At 39.4% G+C, this 18,140-nt stretch overlaps 1 protein-coding gene across 3 annotated transcripts in view; it reads left to right on the top strand.

Annotated features, from left to right (window-relative positions):
- Positions 1 to 18,140, top strand: part of ZMIZ1 (zinc finger MIZ-type containing 1) — a 337,858-nt gene that overhangs the window by 116,236 nt on the left and 203,482 nt on the right. The gene's annotated exons all lie outside the window — the stretch shown is intronic.

The following is an 18,140-nucleotide window of genomic DNA, read 5'->3' on the forward strand; positions in this document are numbered from 1 at the left end:
TCTTATGTCTAGCTGTTGTACAGAATTTTTAAAAAAGCACGGAGTGGGCACTTCAGGGTATCTGTTTCCTTCTTCACTTAAGAAAAATAATCTTTGCAGACTTATTCTGTTGCTGCTTTTCCTTTGCTTGTGGGGTTTTTTTTAGATGTTTTTAAATACTTTATAAAGCCATAGGTAAGCTCATCTCTGCCTTTTCAGTGTAGTTCAGTGCTTCTCTAGAATTTGACCTACATCATCATTTTCTTGTGGACCAGCTGCTTCTCCTTACACTGCTGTGTGGGTCTTCTCCATTTTTGATCCTTGTCAAATCCCAGTGGGATTTCTATATGTTGGGAAATAGCACTAAAGCCACTTCCATGCATCTGTATTTGTTTTGAATGCACCTGAAAAAGTCAGTACCCTGTGACCATCACCACTGGGGGTGCATAACTGAACCCATTTCCAAACAGAAATAATGTTACTGATGATCAGAACATAGATTTTTTTTTTAATCTGCTTTACCATGCTCATATAATCCCCCATCCATATTTTCAGTGCTGCACTTTGATGAGTTACAGACAGTTGACCTCAAGGCATTTCTTGATGAACGTTTCTATCTGCTCTCAGCCTTGAAAAACTCAACCTTTTCAAGAGCTGTATGGGAGAAAAATGTGTAAGACTAATATTTATAGGCTGAAAAAGAAGGGAGAAGAAAGACTCAAGTGTAAAACTTGCTTCCAGCAGAAATGCCATCCCTCTTTTACCGCTGATAATTAGAAGCATTTCTGACATGGTTACAAAGCAAGTTAGTGGTGAGTGCCTGCCATTTGCTGTGCATTTCTACTGCAGGACTGTATTCCTTCCCCATGCTTTCTTCTGTATTGTTTTCAGACAACCACAAATTTCTGATACTCACTTATTATGTTATGATTCATCAATACTCCTACATTTCAGTTATTTCCAAGTATGTATACGTGATTGTTTGTAAAAATGCAAGGTTGTGATTCAGGTTCAGATTTTGAGTAATTTTTTTTTTCGTAATGTTTAGCAAAGCTTATTTGCATAAATCCTTTCATTAATAGTGCTAGCTGAAATAATCCTGAAAGACAAGAAGGGGGAGAGGTTTTAAGTGCCATACTTTTTGCCAGGAAAAGATCATGGCTGTATTAAGAAATACAGCAGTACTGATTTTAACTCTAATAAGATTTAGAGAATCTCTAAGATTTAGAGAACAAATACTTACAAGTAGTTTTTACTTACAAGATTACAAGTAGTTTTTAGAGGTGTCTTAAATGGTATACTGTATTTAATGGTCCTTGAATATAGGTCTAAGATGCTTGTCTTAGATAATAAAAATAGTATGTGCAGGCCTAGAAATGCAGCAAATAAATAACAAAAGGAAATGCAACACTAAACCCCACCAAAAAAAGCTGTACTCTTGAAAATTTCCTGAAGATTTCCCTAGACTTGGATCCTTGTTTTCAAAAATAAAATAAAGATCACTTTTCTCTACCGTAAGGGAACTTGGGAGAGAAGTTCCTTGCTGTGCCTTTGGGTCATGTGACCTCGCTGCTGTAGAGCTGGAATGTTTGCCATGGTATTTCCGGAGGCTTCATAAACACACAGAAAAAACAGTGGGGGTTAGGAGGATTTTCAAAAAAATTGCTGTTTTCCCCCTTCCCCCCCCTTTTTTTTCTGACAGTCTAAATTCTTTGCACTTGCAATGCAGGGTTCTTTTAGGAATTCAGGAAGAGTTTTTATTTGATTAGTCCAGTGAATTTTAAGAAGTAAGTTAAAATATTTGATAATTTTTGACTTGCTGAACTTGTCTAGAATGATTTCTTACTAGATGTAATACCTGGCAACCTACATATTAAGCCTGGCTCTTATTTAGATGGTCTTAATGGTTTACTTTTGGCATGTGTCACTGTGAGTGGCATTCAGTAATCTGACTTGATAGCTGTCATCTTGCAAGGCAGAGTAATGCAAACAAAAGATGAGCGCTCAGACAAGGTTACAGTGAAGAGCCATTTCCTAAGTCCTGCTGTGGTGGCATAGAATCCCCAAGTCAAATCAGAAAAGCACAGAATTAGCTCTGGCTCCTGGGATATGAAGGATAAGATTATGCAAACCTCTTGCATCTAACTGTAGGATTAGTACGTGCTCCTTCTCAGACTTTGCAAACACCAGCTTAAATTGGGATTATGAGGACCTCTGTGTGTCTGTAATGCCATGGATATGTGATGTCTTAGTGGCAAGGTGGGCTGAAGGGACTCTGCAGTCCCTCTTACAGCCTGGGCTGGCAGAGCTGCAGCTTCTCCTCCTCCCTTCCCCTTCCAGCCGAGCTGCCTGTTGAACAAGAGCAGAGAATGTATCTGTTTTAAAAATAACCTGGCAAAAATAGGGAGGGAGAGGGAGGATGAATGGACTATTTTTAACTTAACCAAGTCCCTCTGTGCAGCACCATGAAGCTGTCCCAGGAGGGGTGGGGTGAAGGCAGTGCAACAGGAGCCGGTAACAAGTGGCCAGAGATAGGAACTGCTTGTTCCAGATTGCCTTTGTGAAAAATCTCCCAGCAATGAGCCTGTGTATTCCATGAGGCTGCTCAGGCCACGGTCAGTGGGAGGTGTACAACCATATCAAGAGAGGCTTGTTGCTGAATCAGACTATTTATTGCATCAGAAGTTACAGAAAGTCAGCATAGTTTATCTTTTGAGCTTCCCTGTTAAGTATGAAGCAGTAGAGTTGTTTTTTTTTCCCAACTTCAAGCCCCAAACTGGCACTCTGAGGAGGAGCAGGGGTAGATTTGGAATTGAGCAAGGGCTTGAATTCTGCACTTTGACAGGGCTTCTCCACTCCTTTCTCCTGTCCCCTACTGAACTTTCTGAGTTCTCTTTTAAAGTGTGACTAATTATTGAATTACATTCTCCTAGTGTTGAAATGTCTAGAATAATCTACATTAATGAAGTACATCGTACATTTTTTTTCTAGAAGTTTTGTGATGTCTAATTGCCACAGATTGTCACGCTGTCTGACTCCTGCTCTACTGGTCTCTAGCTAGAGCAGTTGAATGAGAAGGGAATAGGATGAAGCTAAGAAGTTGTTCAGAAACTCTTGTACTGTAATTTGTAGGGAAAAACATAGTTTAAAATACTGGCTTAAATATAAATGCTGTGATATATATAAGTCATCTTTTTTAAAAGTAAGCCATGACTCCAAAGGCAAGCTGTGTTTTAATTTGAGTTTATCTGCTTGTATATGTGGGGCTTTTTTCCCAGGTGGACACATAAAAATATGTATAGCTGAGTAAAATGTTGGTAACTTCTTGCTTAAGTTGTCTTCAGTATTGTACTTTGTAGTAAAATGCTGTAGCACCCCAAGTTTCAGGTGAAAAGTTCCAAAGTTCTGTCTTGTTCCTTAGGATATTTCACTGGTTTGTCACTTTGCCTGTATGAGACAGTGCAAAGATTTTTTGTAATTTTGTAATTATACTATGCCCTTTGGCTTTGCCCCTTCCCATCTAAGGATTCCCAAGCCTTCCTAAGGAAACTTTTGTTTAGGCAGGCCAATGGGTGTCATGGTTGAAACTTGTTCTCAAAAGCTCTGTGTTCCTAATGGCCTTTGACAGTAAATTATATTTTTAATGAAGGATTTTCTATCTGGATGAATTGATACTGGCAGGACAGTATTAGTTAAAAATAGAAGAACCTTCTGCAGACAGATTGCATTCTCTCCTGGTTTTACTTTGTCTAAACAAAAAGCAATGTACACATAGTGAGTGTAGACAGGTCTTTTAGTCTGAGGTACTTTCTTTGCAGATGGCTTCTGATTCTTTTCCTTTTTTACTTTTTTTTTAAAAATAAGTATTGCTTTGAAGGGAGATCAAATCAGTATTCAGGGATTCTGTTTATCATGTCACTGCATGGGAGATTGCTGTATTCTGTACTAGCTACTTTATGGTGGTGTGTACAAGATTCTTATGGCCTTATAAAGGATGCTAACTTGCATGCCTCTCTGCAAAAAAAGTATTTCCAAAAGAAATAATAAGCAGACTGAGTATTTATTTTTGTTCAATACCAAAGTATTCAGAGCTAACTGGCAAATATTTTACTTCTCTACCCTCCCTTTTCCCTTAATCATGTTTATCTCCTTGCTGTTTTCTTCTATTAGAAATGTGTTCTTTTAGGGTATATGAGTTCAGCTGATTTATAAGCCAAGATTTTATCTTTTCACTGGAAGGATGTGTAAGTAAAGGGACTGAATGGTTATTTGACTTTTGTATCCTGTACATATGTATACTGTATATTTTAGATATATTAGATGTGTGTGTAAATTGAGATCCTGTTTCAGAACAGTTGTTGCTGTCTGAACAATGGTTGATGATTATATATGTATTTTTAAATGGCTGAAAAATCTAAATAAGGCTAAATTAACCTGCAGTAATCATACTGTTGTGTTATTTCTAAGTGTTTCATACCGAATAGTATTTAAATACATTTCTCTATTTCACCTTCTTGAAGTTAGTAAGTTGAAGGTATGACTGGTTTTTCACACATTTCATTAGGCCTTGATATTTCTGACAGCATAGCTTTCTTTTTCAGGCCTTCAAGTGAGAAAACAGAGAGAAAATTATTTCCTTCTCAAGACAAAAGAACAGTGCAAGTGTAATTTCAGCTCTTAGTTTTTCTTTTGTCTGTGTCTCTTAACCTGGTGTGATTAATTTGGTTTGATTTGGTCATGTTTTTAGAAGCTTATGAAAGGATAGGGAAAAGGGAAGAAAAACACTCCTTTGAAGCAGGTATCAGTGATTCAAATGCTGCCTTGAAGCATGAAGATAGATATGTCTGAGATCTGTGTTACTAGAGTGTGAGAAATTCTGTGTGGAATTCCAGCAGGTGTTTAGCCCAAACTGATGATCAGACAAGGGTCAGGGACAAGTATATAAACTGCTTGAGTCTGCTGAGGATGTGTAGTCTTCACCCCAGATCAAACTAAGCCTTTTCAAAGAAAATATTTTAAGCTAGCAAATCATGGAAAACCTCCATATACACAATGTAATCTAAAAATCTCAGAAGTCAAAATAAACCTAGTTAATCTGCATAATCTGAATGTGTGGAGGAGTGTGTCTGCCACACCTTGTGGGGTCTTTTCTCTCTCTTGCTTATACCTGTCCCATACATCAGAGAGCTCAAACTGAAAGCTAAAAATACTCTTTTACAGTGGAGTGGGAGGGAAAAGAAAACAGGCATGAACACCGCCTTCCAAAGATCCTGAGTGTTTGCTGCAGAACAGTCTGTTGACACAGAATGCAACAAAATAATTATGTGTTGAATATGGTGTTTTCTTTGTCGCCTTTGATTGGGGCACTTCAGTGGAATTTCTGCTTGCCCGTGTGCTCTCTTAATGGGTGGGCAGAAGCTGACTGACTTGTATAGGTTGGTTTCTGCTAAATAGAGTTTAGCAATGACCATTTTATTACTGCCCTTTTAAATGTAAACATTCCCAGTCTCTTCAGGCACTCTTCTTAAAATATGCCTTTTATTTCCCCCCCCACCGATGATTTTCATTGCTACCCTTTGATTTTTGTCTCATTTTGCTCTGAATTTATAAGTTTCTCAGCCTACTACTGCCAACAGCTAGACTGTCACTACTCCTTTAATAAAATCCATGGCGCCAGGGGAGCATTGGTTTCTTGGGTCCCAGTCTGATAACAGATTTCTTTCTCTCACTTTCCTCTTTTGGACTGTTTAAATATCCACCAAAAATAGTGAATTCTTTGTTGGTAGGAGCACCTGTGCAGAGCCCACTTAACATCTACAGTATGGTAATAGTTTTTGGTCATTATTGCTCTGGACCTGATAGAATCCAGAAGTGTAGTGCTCTTTATCAGTTTGTAGAGTCTTGCAGTGCTTTGCTCTGCCTTTCCCTCACCTTTCCCTTTGGCCTTTTTGGTGCCTGGTGCCTAAACACCTGCCTGGTGGCTTTTTCCTCAGAAGTTCTCACTGGGAGATCCCTGTTCCCTCCATCTTTTCACAGCACTCAGAGTGTTTTGGGAGTTGATGCAGAGGGGAATGATGGTCCTTGCAGCAGAGGGTATGCTCCAAGAGAAGATGTACTTACACCATGTCTTGTGGGCAGATAGAAGCTTGATGTACTTCAGCTGCCCACATTCTGTGTGGAGCCAAAGCAGATGCCCCATATCCATCGTGTGCATTGTGTTGGGCTCAAGCTAATAAGCTCGGTCTCTTGGCAGGATGTGTTAGATCAGGCTTACTGCTGTGCTAATTGTGCTTACACAGCTTCCAGTTTGGAGCTGGCTCATTTACGGCTGGCTTGGATGGTGGCCAAGAAGGCTCGCCTCTGCCTGCAGTATGCCATGTAGACATACACACATCCAGCACTTGAACATGTCTGTCAATAGCAGGAAATTATATTTGGAGGGAGGGGAAAATCTTTGGCCTGGCTGCAAGTGTAAACAACGACAATATTAACGAATGAGGAAGTAGGTAACAGCTTAATAAGGAGAAAGTTTGATTATTTTAGCCTAATTTAAACTCACTGCCACAAGTTGTTTTCAGCCTGCTTGGCCCTGTGTTGTTCCTCTTTTACCACTGGTTTTGTGGGGGTTTTGGTTTGGGTTTTTTTTCCAGTATAGCTTGGGAACACTTCCTGAATTTAAGAAACCTCATTGTAGAAGTGAGCGGCCTGGTATTTTAACTGAGAAACAGAAACAAATCTAAACACAATGTTAAAAAATGGGCAAACATTCAGAGGATAGAAACTTGCTTTTATGATTAGCCCATCCACTGTTTTTCATCTTCCCTTACTTCGTATGTTAGCAAGTTATTGTGTACACTGGCTCTAGTGCAGTGTCAAGGATTGGCCCATCTTAGTGTTCATGTGCTGTAGTTACCTAAAAGTACAGGATACTCACTAGTAACAGGAATTATTCAGGAAGAAGAAACCCAGAGCTGTATAAAATTCAAGTTTGTTTATTTAGGTTTGAAAAGCTAGAGCTCAGAATGACTTGAAAGCCACATCCTCAACTGGCAAAGATCAGTTTCAACAGTTACCAGCAGCTGTGTCATTTACTTCATCAAGAATATGTCCCCTCAATTATTATGGAATCTTCTGTCTGTGGAGGAGGGTGGTGGTGGATGGGAACGTGGGAGTATGTATGTGTGTGTGTATATATAGAAAGAAAAAACTGGGCTAAGTCTCTTAACTTATTGTTAAATAATGAAATTATTCATGAGCCACATTGCTATGAGCTCTCTTAATATTTGAGCCCATTTTTTGTTCAGATTATTTTTTTAGTTGCAAACATCCATGCATCACTGCATGAACTTGCTTGACAGTTTAGAGACCACTTCTTTTAAACAAGCCTTGAAGAGACAGTAACAACCTTCCGGTTCTACAATCACTGTTATTAAAGCAACCAGGGGAATGTATCTCTGCAAAGGCAGAGTTGAATAATGATTTAGCTCCCAGAATTAATTTGAAATTTCATCAGCACTAAGTAATATTTTAGTGGCAGTATAATCCTGTACATTACATATTAAGTGTGCAGACTGCACTGCCAGAGGAAGAACCCTGCAGTATTTAAGTGACACTGTAACACCATGGTATTATATTCAGGTCATTAGGGGGCATTTTACAGGATTGAAGTGATCTGGCAGAATGTCAAGGGTGAATCGTATATTCTCTGTTTCTTTGCCTCTCCAAATATGTAGATTAGGGGTTTAAAAAAATAAATGACACGTTGGTCACCAGTGTTCCTCCCCTGTCTCAGCCCAGTGTATCACCTGTGCACCACTTGCATGGTCAACAAACACTGAGGGGAAGGGAAGGGGAATAATAGATACAGATGGCTCAAATGCTGAGGGCACTGTACTGAGGGCTGGGGAGTTTTGTGTATGAATCACAGCAACTGATGGATAAGCATGAATTCAAGTATTTGGCTTTTGTAGCAGGTGTCAGCAGGTGTCCAGAATGATGGGAAGTTCTGAGCCCCAAGGTGGGTGTTTCCAGAGCAGATCCCTAACACTACGAGGCAGGGGCACTCTTGTGGTTGAATATACTAAGGGAGATGAATGCCTCTCTCCCCTTTGTGCTTTAGAAATTCCTTCTAAATTCATGTGTGTGGCCCATCATAATGATTTTGATACCTCTTTTCAGATGTAGTCTTCAGTCAGCTCTGGTTGAATTTAGGGAGAGTATTAGGCTGTGAAAAGCATGTGTTCTCAGCAGCTCATTGCTGCCTCTGGCAGAAGTTGCTGCCATTCAGATCTGCTATCTAGATAGTTCACATGATTATTCTGTGCACCACTGGAGACAAACTGGGCTGGGTTAGTTTAAACATGTAAATAGTAGCTTTGGATCATTCTTTCTGCAAGAAACAGATAATCATGACACAAGTAGCCTAGCTGTCTAATAGCAAATTTCACCACATCAGTTTTCCCTTGTCTTTCCTTCACTTTGTTTAAACTACAGCTTTTGGGGTGGTGGGAACATTTTTAAAAATAAAAACAGTGATAAGAAAGGATCACTGACAACGAGTGAAGCTGAAATGATGTTTATCTTCCAGTGGTGAAAATGGCAAGGTAACATGCTGGTTGGTCAGGGGTTCATAACCTTTTTAGATAACAGAGTGGCCATCATAGGAATGGGGTGCATGGCTGTGATCTTTCTGTGCTCCAAGTAGTTGAGGGGGGAACCTCAACAACAGTTTGCCTGTTGGAAGAGTTTGGTTTTGTCTAATCTAGAAGAATGGGCCAATTTGTTATAGGATAACACCTGTTTTCTTCTTGCTGCACTCCATATGATGGGAAATTCTTAGAAAAGTCTCATGGGCAAGAGGTGTGCCTGGCTGCTGCAGAGTAGTACTGAAAAGGAGTGGTGAGGATACTGGACAACTGGACAGTATTTTTCCAGGTCTTTCCTGTAAAAGATACGTAAGATAACTTTAAAATCTTACTGGGGAGTGGTGGCAGGACTGGTATTTGTGGAGAAGTGCTGGCGATGCCCATGGCAGAGCTGCCTTAGCTGGCAGAGCTGCTGCTGTAGGGGGCTGGGGAGGCAGATCAGCAGGTTAAACACGGCCGTGGTGCTTCCGTGAGCACTCGTGAAGGGAAGCTCCTGTTCCTCCTGCTGCCTGCCTGTGGGGTGAAGGCGGGAAGCTACAGACAATAGCAGGGCTCCTGCACCCTGCCTACATAAGTGTCTTCTGCTCAGAATACCCACTTAGAGGCATGACTGGATTAACCCACAATAGCTTGTTTTCTGTTCCTACTGCTTTCATATATGTCAAAATATTTCAAACATTATTCACTGTATTTTAAATTACTTCAATGCCTTCTGCTTCCTTTTATTTTTTTTCATTAGAAAAGGCTAAACTTTTATTTTCATATATATAGACTACTTTCACTGAGGGTAAAGTTTTGGTTTAGATTTTGACGACTGTTCTCCCTTGATCTTGATTTTTCTTTGGTTGTCACCAGCTTTTGTTTTAAAATATGTATCGGGAAGCCAGTTCTGTCCAACCATTTCTTTTTCAAGTTAAAGGCAATGGGCTTTCCTGAAAAATGTCCATAGAAAAAGAACTCCCCAGAGTGTGTCTCTAGTGATCTGTGCAGTTAGCAGTTACTCCTGTGAGCTGTCATTTTACAGTAAAAATAGAAAATGTAAAATATTGATTACATATGCAAGTACAAGAAATGTACATCTGTATACTAGCTCTCCAGGAGCCTGTAGATAAAAATAGATTTCAGTCACATTTTTCCTTTTAATGTGCCACAACAAGTAAGTTTTGGTCTTGAAGAAGTATGTGTGAAGCCATAAGGCTATAAACTTGTGAAGAGAACTTTATTCCAGCTATTTAGTTAAATAAATAGCACGGGGCTTTTATTTTTTTTTTCCTGGGGCTTCCTTTGCTAAGTAAGGGACATGTACTACTTATCATGGTGCAGCACTGAGCAATACCATAAAGTTCAGAGCAGGATAGATCTTTGTTATGCATATTGTATACCAGGTATTTTAGTTTTTGATGCTATAAGTCTGATGCCCATGTTATTGTTCCACTTGTACTGCTTTTTCAATGTATTTGCTGATGCTGGAACACTTTTTGCACTAAATTTTAGATAACTCAATGTCTGCTTTTCTCAATTGAAATAATCGTGCTGCTCTCACTGGTGGTACACAGCTCAAGCCTGTCGAGCTTCCAGATGTTTGCCTTCCATCTCACGAAGGCAAACATCTGGAGGATAGGCTTCACTGTCCTTGGCCATTCAATCTGTTGTGACTTTTTTTGATTGCTATCGGTTTGAAGCATTGTCAGATACTGTTTTGATCCAGAAACTCTCCAAACCAACCTGTGCCTCTAGCTTCTTGTAAGGACTGGTCATGAAAATAGGAAGATTGTAGGACAAGCCACATTAGGTAATGAGGTGATGTGTATGTGATAAGTTCTGAGTAATTACACAATAAAGTAATCAGCCAGCAACTTGTTACGTTCCTCAGTAGGGAACCTCAATAATAAGTCTGGCAAAAATAGAATTTTCCTTTTAATAGCCATTGTCAAAGTATTTTTAAGTATTGTCAGAGTATTTTTAAGTATTGTCAGAGTTTATTTAAAGTTGAACTGACACCAGGTTCACTTTCCAGTTCTTTGTAGAATGAATCTTAATAATGAATTGAAGGTGTTTTAGAAATAGGGTTTGTGGTAGCATTTCATTTCAATGATTATTCCCTTCATCCACAGTGTGGTGTAGGACTGTAGATATTAGTCTCAAATTATGTCTTATTAAACATTTTGAGTAATAACCACCTGGTTCTTTGATATTTTGGGTTTATACATGAAACCAGGGGATCAACAACATTTGCTCTTTTTGTTGCCAAAATGTAGCTTGACTTCTGCAAACAGTTCAATGGAGTGGATTCAGTTTTGATAGTGGTATAAGAATATAATAATAAGGTATAATAATAACATCCAGCATTTTTGGGAAGGTTTTGCCTTTGTTTTCTGTAGCTGGTAAATTTATTATTTTGTATGTAAATACATCCAGACCCAATTTACTACTTGTCACATGAATATACTATACAAGCTACCAGAATATTTGTAGCTGTAGTGGTCTCTGATGGAGAGGCTGTACTTAGCAGTATGTCTGCTTTCTTCCTTTTGTAAGCTTGCAGTTGATTCTTTTTTGGACAACGTGCATTCACACATACTCACACAAAGTGCATTATCTGCCTGAAGCCTCAGGCTAAATGTGTGAGCCCAGGTGTCATATTTCTAATGCCCTTTGCATGAAATGTGAGGTAATTGCCCAAGTGCAGAAGCTGTAGGTATGTTTATGAAACATGAAGTACGGGCACAGTCTGCGATTTCAAGTGTCTTATGAAAATGTGTGTGGTAAGGCTACGCTGTCTTCAAAACAAATTTCTTATGTTCTTGAACTTCAGACTTCTCAGTCCTGAAAAGTGAAGTGAATGACAGAATACCTTAAATAGCTCCGTGTGTGTTTATATTTAATAGGTCTAAAACCACTTACACCAAGGTAACTTACTGCAAAGGAGAAACATCTGCTGAATCAATTTTCATGAAGTAGATGGTTTTCTTAAGTTTTTGTGTTGTGAGGCCTCCCAGGCAAGAGGGGAAGAAAGATACAGCTATGGTGATCTGTTAAATAATTGAAACAAGTGGATTGTGGGTAAATAAATGAATGACAAAGAGATGATGTAAGGAGAGCAAAAAGCATTCTTGCACACAGAACAGTGGATAGTGCCTACCGCTCCATCGTGATCCCAAATGTGAGAAAAATCAAAGGCTTTTTTCTTACTGGAGAGACTGAAAGAAGGTCAAGTTCAAAAATAGCTTTGGGTCAAAAAGGAGGGAGGAGAAAGAGACAGTGTAGTCACTGAGATGAGTAACTTCAGATCACATTTAAGCGTCTGAGATGTCATTGAGGGCGCTGCTGCTGAGGAAGAGGCCTGCTGTACCTAATATTTTCAGTATAGAGCTGACACATGATATCACTACGAGAAATGGGCTGCCTTGGTGCAGGTTGTCATTGTACCCTATTTATTGGTCTCTATTGATCCTCCATTTCCATGGGTGTGATGCTGGGACTTCTGAGGCCACATGCCTTGGTTTTCTTGCAGCAATATTCCAAGCCATTCTATAAATCCTTCCTCATGAATTACGGAGGAAAAAACCTGCCCTGTTCCTTAAATGGTTAAGACTGCTAGGAAGACAGTGAAGGCTTTTGTGTAATTTAACACTTCTTGTCCTCAGCTGTTTACTCACACAGTTAGAAATTGACATAAATGGTGGACGTGTGTTCTAATCCTTATCATCACTGTAACATCTGGAAGTCATAACTTTTGAGACATTTGTAGCAGCAGAAATGGTTTAATGTTGCTGAAACTTCTTTCCTATAAGCATTAAAAATTCATATGGTAGTGGATTTAATCTGAGCCTTGTGTACAAGTACTTTGACTAAATACTCTGCGTTTAGAAACAATGTAGGATCTAATATGCCATGGAGAAAGGATTTATTTAATTTTATTCAAAAACTTCCAAACAGATTGAGTCCCTGATCGTCTCAGCAGCTGATACCTGTAGTTAGATTTTGAGGAAGTGTCTTCTACTAGCATCTCAATATTTTAACTATAGTTAAAAAAAAAAATTAAAAAAGTAAGGCGTAATACTATTGAATGAGATAAGAGTCTGAAAACCCCTGCTCAATAAACTGATATGTTCTTCAGGAAACTGATGCTATATCAAAAGCTGCTTCTTCAGATAGCAATCATTAGCTTAGCTTCCCAAAAATGAATGTGAAATACCAACATTTAGAGAAGGCTGTGCCTGTTTATAATGGTACTGGTTTTGTATACAGCATTCTTGGCTTATCTTGAGAAGGGTTCTGACACAAAACAAAACCAATGCAATCTGTTTTAGCCACCAGTACTTTCTTGTGACCTTAAGTATTTCTTGGCTTATGTGTATGAGATCAATTCGAAGTTTCAATATTTTCTCTTGTTTGGGTTTTTTTCCCCTCTTTGTTTTAATGACCAAATATACAGGATAAAAAGAGGGTCCTCCGTATAAAATCTAAGTTATATATTTAAAATTAAGCATATTCTCACATACATACGAATGTATGTCTTTTGAATCAGTCTTTCTAAACAAGGCACAGAAAGCTACATCTGTTGTGGTGGCAGTGGTCTTTGTTTCCTTTTTTCTTTTGGAATAGCTGAATGTTTTCTTCAAATAATCTCTTTTTTATATAATATATATTTTATATAATAATCTGGAAATCTGCCACTGCTGTGAAAATGAAGCAGTGTCCACTGGACCAAGTAGTATCTTGCATTGAAGTCCCTTAGCAGAAGGAGCCGTGAGACATGCATGCCTGGCCCTGTGTGATCTGTGTGTAACAGATTATCTCTCTTGAAAATGAGCATTCACAGCTCTCTTGGAAGTCACTGTTCTAAAGGGTGTTCTTCATTCACAGGGAGTGAGGCATGTTGCTGTCCCACTCAGTGGGACCCCAGAGGTCAGCCTGAATCCTGGAGATCCACTAGGAAACATGAAAGCTTTGGGGTGACCTTCAGATTTTTAGATGTGGGTAGATGTGGTTTGGTCAGTCAGTGTATTTGTCTTTTTCAACCCTGTTGAGATGAGCTTTAGTGTGCTGAGTAGCATAGATGGGCATTGCTTGCTTGCACTGAGCCACTGCTTAGGTGACCAAATACATAAGCAAGCTGATTTTTGCACTGAGCAGGTTTTTTTAAAAAATGGGCACCATTCCCACTAGTTCCACTTTCAGATCTGTCTAAAAATGAATGATTGTTAGCATTTTCACACTGATGATATCTTGGAGTCATGAATTATTTATCTTCACGACTACATGTGTGTGAGAAAAGATTTGGTTACCCCTGTTTTACAGGAGACAGACCATGAATTGACTTGTAGGCTGTGCCTGTGCTAATGTAGAGTGCTCCGTGGAATGACTCTGTTGGGAAGCTGCAAGGAAGGGTGTTGCTCATTGTACTGTGCTTTATTTTTAGAGGATTCGAGAGCAAACTGCTGCAAGCATCAGACTGCAAGGACTATTGCCTTTTCTCACTCTTTCTTAATTCTGTGACAGTCCTTATCAAAAACTGGTAGTGTTTTCAAGTCTCATAATGGCTTAAGAGTTTTATGTCTCCTGAAGGAAGCCCAAACCAGCTCAATTGTGTCTTTTGAGGGCAAGGTGCAGTGCGTTGTTTGTGCCGCCAGCCTTGGCAATGCCTTCCCCTCCCCAACTTCTTTGTCCCCCTTCTTCCCTTCCCCCGCCTCCCCAATTATTTTTCCAGAGACCTTGGCTTGCTGCTTCTGGGGCAGCAGCAGCAGCTGCTAGTGCTGTCCTGTAATTCTTCCCTCTCAGTCACAGGGGATTGGAAGGGGAAAGACGGTCTGGCTCAGCAGCAGTCCACCAGCTGCCGCTACGATCTATAATGCGTAAATTTGCAAAATACAGCTTTTAATTTTGCTTTGCAGTCAGAATGAAAAACTAGAGTGCACCACCACTGCCATCATTGATTGATTAATAGAAATAAATGCTCCCTGCTCCCCAGTTCAGACTCGGACAAAAAGAACTTGGAAGTGGCTAAAAATAAAAGGTAAGAAACCTGACAGACTTTCCCACCAACAGAGTAATTAAGAACACATTGTTGTGTATGTGTGCTTGAGAATGTGCTCTGGCTAGGAAAAAGCTGTTGAGTAATGCAAAAATATTAACTAAATCACAGTATAAAATCAGGCTTAGGGTCATGATACTCTCTGAAGTACATGGATAAGCAGGGCTTCTTTGTTACAGCGGTAATGACTGAGGGAGTCCCACAGATTCTAGCCTAAGAGGTTTTGAAATTGTGCTTTGAGACATATTTTTGATTTTGAGGTTTTTCTTAAAGGAGAGAAGGGGAATTAAAGAAGAATAGGCAGTGTTCTTTCTCTGCCAGCAATGTAGTAGCCATAGTAAGTGCTTGTTTTGTGTCCAGTCATACACCTTGGGTAAGGAAATGGCCCATAGAAAAAGTAAGCAGCCCCCAAATTTTCATTAGAAAATGGATTTTTAACCTCTTCAGTGTGCATTTATGAATGATGAATCTTTTAGTTGGAGCATTCAAGAAGAACCAGCTGTAACATGGCCAAAATTTGTGAGAGAACTTGTTTGAATTGAATAGTTTAACTCAGTGGGTTGTTCAGAAGATTTGAACTATAAAACACCGTACATAAAAAGAGTTCATGTTGTTGTGGCACAGATGATTGACCAAAGAAAAATTGTTGTGTGTATAGCTGGGAGAAGTAATTTTATCACAAGTCAGTTTTGCAGTTGATTTGTCAGAATTTGGGAGAGAGCAGATCTAAACCTTACCTTTGTGGACAGCCTGACTCTGTCAATAAATTACAGTGTAGCCTAGTACCTATCCCCAGAATTAGCAGTCCTGATTTCTGTACGTCGTAGATGATACTGATGTCAGCGGTTTTAAGTAAAAGCATAAGCAGCCCCTGATCTCACAAGACACACTACTTTGAGTAGCTATGTTGTACAGACATGTTGGCAGAAGTAAAGTAAATCTAGATGTGTCTTTGGGACTCCAAAGAAAACCAATTAAAATAGTTGAAGGAATAAACAAAGCATATTTTGTGCATGTGTATGCACATATTATCTTTAATTTGTTGGAGTTTTTTAGTATGTGGAAAATGAGTATATACCATGCCTCCCATCTCCTGGGAAAAGAGAGTAAGAAGAAATTATGTAGTTGACCCATTATTCAGGCACTTGGGAATTCAGAGAATGGAAGAGCAGTTTGTTTCTCTGAAGTCCTACCTGCTTATATACATATATTTTAAATAAACATGGTGTACTCAAATATTTATATAAAAGCAGTGTTCAGTGGTATCGATTGGGCAAAGAAGTAAAATTTATTGAAGTGCACACACTTTGTGTCAGTTGCAGTGTTTTGGGTGGTTACCTGCTCACTTTCAGGGAGAAGAGGATAAAAATTAACTGAGAGAGGCTTTTCACAGGTGAAAACCAGCTGAACTCTTGGAAATACTTGGAAATACTACTTTAGCCAGACTTTACAATGTTGCACATTACTAGTCTTGTCAAAGTGTCAGAAATTGCCTATTGAAAATTGTTTGTGTTTAACCTTTAAAGAAAGACTGCTAGAGTGTGTTTTAAAACTGAAATGGTAGCAAGCTGGGCTGAAGCTTGCTAAGTTCTGACTAGATGGCAACAAAGGCCTCTGGAACTCACAGTCAAGTTTCCAAGAAAGCAAGGTCCCCTTTCCAATATGTATTTTCATTTGCCCTCCTGTTGTGGTAAAGGCATCTGTCTTCTGCCAGTGTTTTCTGAGCTATGCACTGAAGTCTTTTGAAGATGATTGAATTTGTTTTTTATTGACTTTTTCATCCCTTCAAAATTAATACCTTTATTTTAACATTGAAGGTCCCAAGCACAGCTTCTTTCCTGCAGAGATTGTTACCTTGGCACTACAAAAAGGACCCTTACTCGATACTGATATTTACAGCACAGGCTGTTTTCCTTCCATTCTGCAAGGCCTGATTCATAATGTGAAGAACAGCATTGAAGTGTCAGTGAGAACCAACCTTTCCTCATTTCTGCCCCTGTGGGGATTTGAGCAGTCTCTGCAGCCTCCTGCATAGACACTGTATGCAGGGGATGCCACTTCTGGGGCAAAGCTAACCTGGGAAGAGTTGAAGAGTGGAGTACTGAGGGTGTACACTGAAATTTTTCTGTAGCTGCATTCTCAGTGGGTACCTCCTATCTAACTCCTAACATGGAAGTGGGAAGGTGGCTGTTACTGTTGTTTCTTGTCCATGGAGCTTTGGTTGTGGATGGGAAGCCCATAGTCTGGTCTGTAGATCCATTCTCGTTCTTAAGATAAAGCATTTTGAGATAAGAATAGTCAGAAATAGATGTTAAAAGATCAGAAAAGAGACCTAAAAGCACTCCCTGAAAAAATATGGTATCTAGACAATGGGCAACTTAATTTCTAAATTCCTCAGCCACAAAATTCCTTGGTAGTCTTACAAATCCATGTTCCCCAAAACCTTTTCAAGGGAGTGAAAAAGGAAGAGGGAGAACAAAATCTAAGTTCTAAGCTTGCCTAACACGTCATTTGGGATAACAGCACTTCTATATGTCCTTAATAAACATAATGCCAGATCAGGAGCCGAAGGATAATCTTTGCTTTAAATTGTTTTCCTATACTATCTGAAGCTGCACAGTGTAAAATCAGGAGTGGAGAAGGGCTATCCTGAGTCTCTCTCTTTGCTGCTGGTACAAGCATAATTTCATTATGCAAACATTTGCTCCATTAATTGTCATTATTCCTAATCCTCCATTTTGCTTAATGGCAAAACATTTCACTACAGGGGAAAAAAAAAATTTGATTAAAGTAAAGACTTTCAGACAGTAAAGACTACTAATTGAAACCTGCAAGGGATACCCCCATCATGGAAATTCAAAATTACAAAAGTTATTACTGATGTAACTGGAGAAGTGATACTTGAAAATCCTCCTAACGCTTTGCATTAAGTTTTTGTATGTTGTAAATCAGGATTGGTTGATTTTTTTTCTTCCTCTGTAAATGTAAGAATGTAGTAAATGGGTGCACGGAGTGCTGCATGTGTGTTTTTACAACATGCATTTTGTCTGCTGATGGAAAGTAGATGTTTGGATTGTGCATTTGTGTCCATGTGGACCTCTAAAAGGAGAGATTGCAGATGGGGGTGCTAGAATGTTTTGTTTTGTTTCTCCCTGGTCCTTCCGTGTGAGGGTTTTTTTAGCACCTGTCTTCCCCTGCAGTAGTATTGCATTGAGAGCTTGGAATAAAATACTTTTCCCTGTGCAAAGCTCACAGGTGTGTTTGTTTTGCTCCTTTGCAGTCTGTGGTATACAGCAATGTAGAGGTCTTATTTCTCTTCTCTAGAGGTTGCTAATACTTTACCAAAAGGAAGAGTGAGGCATAGGAAGGGTTCCCTGCCTCTCCCTCCTGCAGCTCCTGCAGGAAGGGGAGAGCAGTGAGCTGCTCCTGGAGAGCTCCTTTCCCATATGACAAACCTCCAGCTTGCAGGCACACAGATG

The sequence above is a fragment of the Molothrus aeneus genome, chromosome 8 (genome assembly GCF_037042795.1).
Source record: "Molothrus aeneus isolate 106 chromosome 8, BPBGC_Maene_1.0, whole genome shotgun sequence".
In the NCBI taxonomy this organism is placed as follows: domain Eukaryota; kingdom Metazoa; phylum Chordata; class Aves; order Passeriformes; family Icteridae; genus Molothrus; species Molothrus aeneus.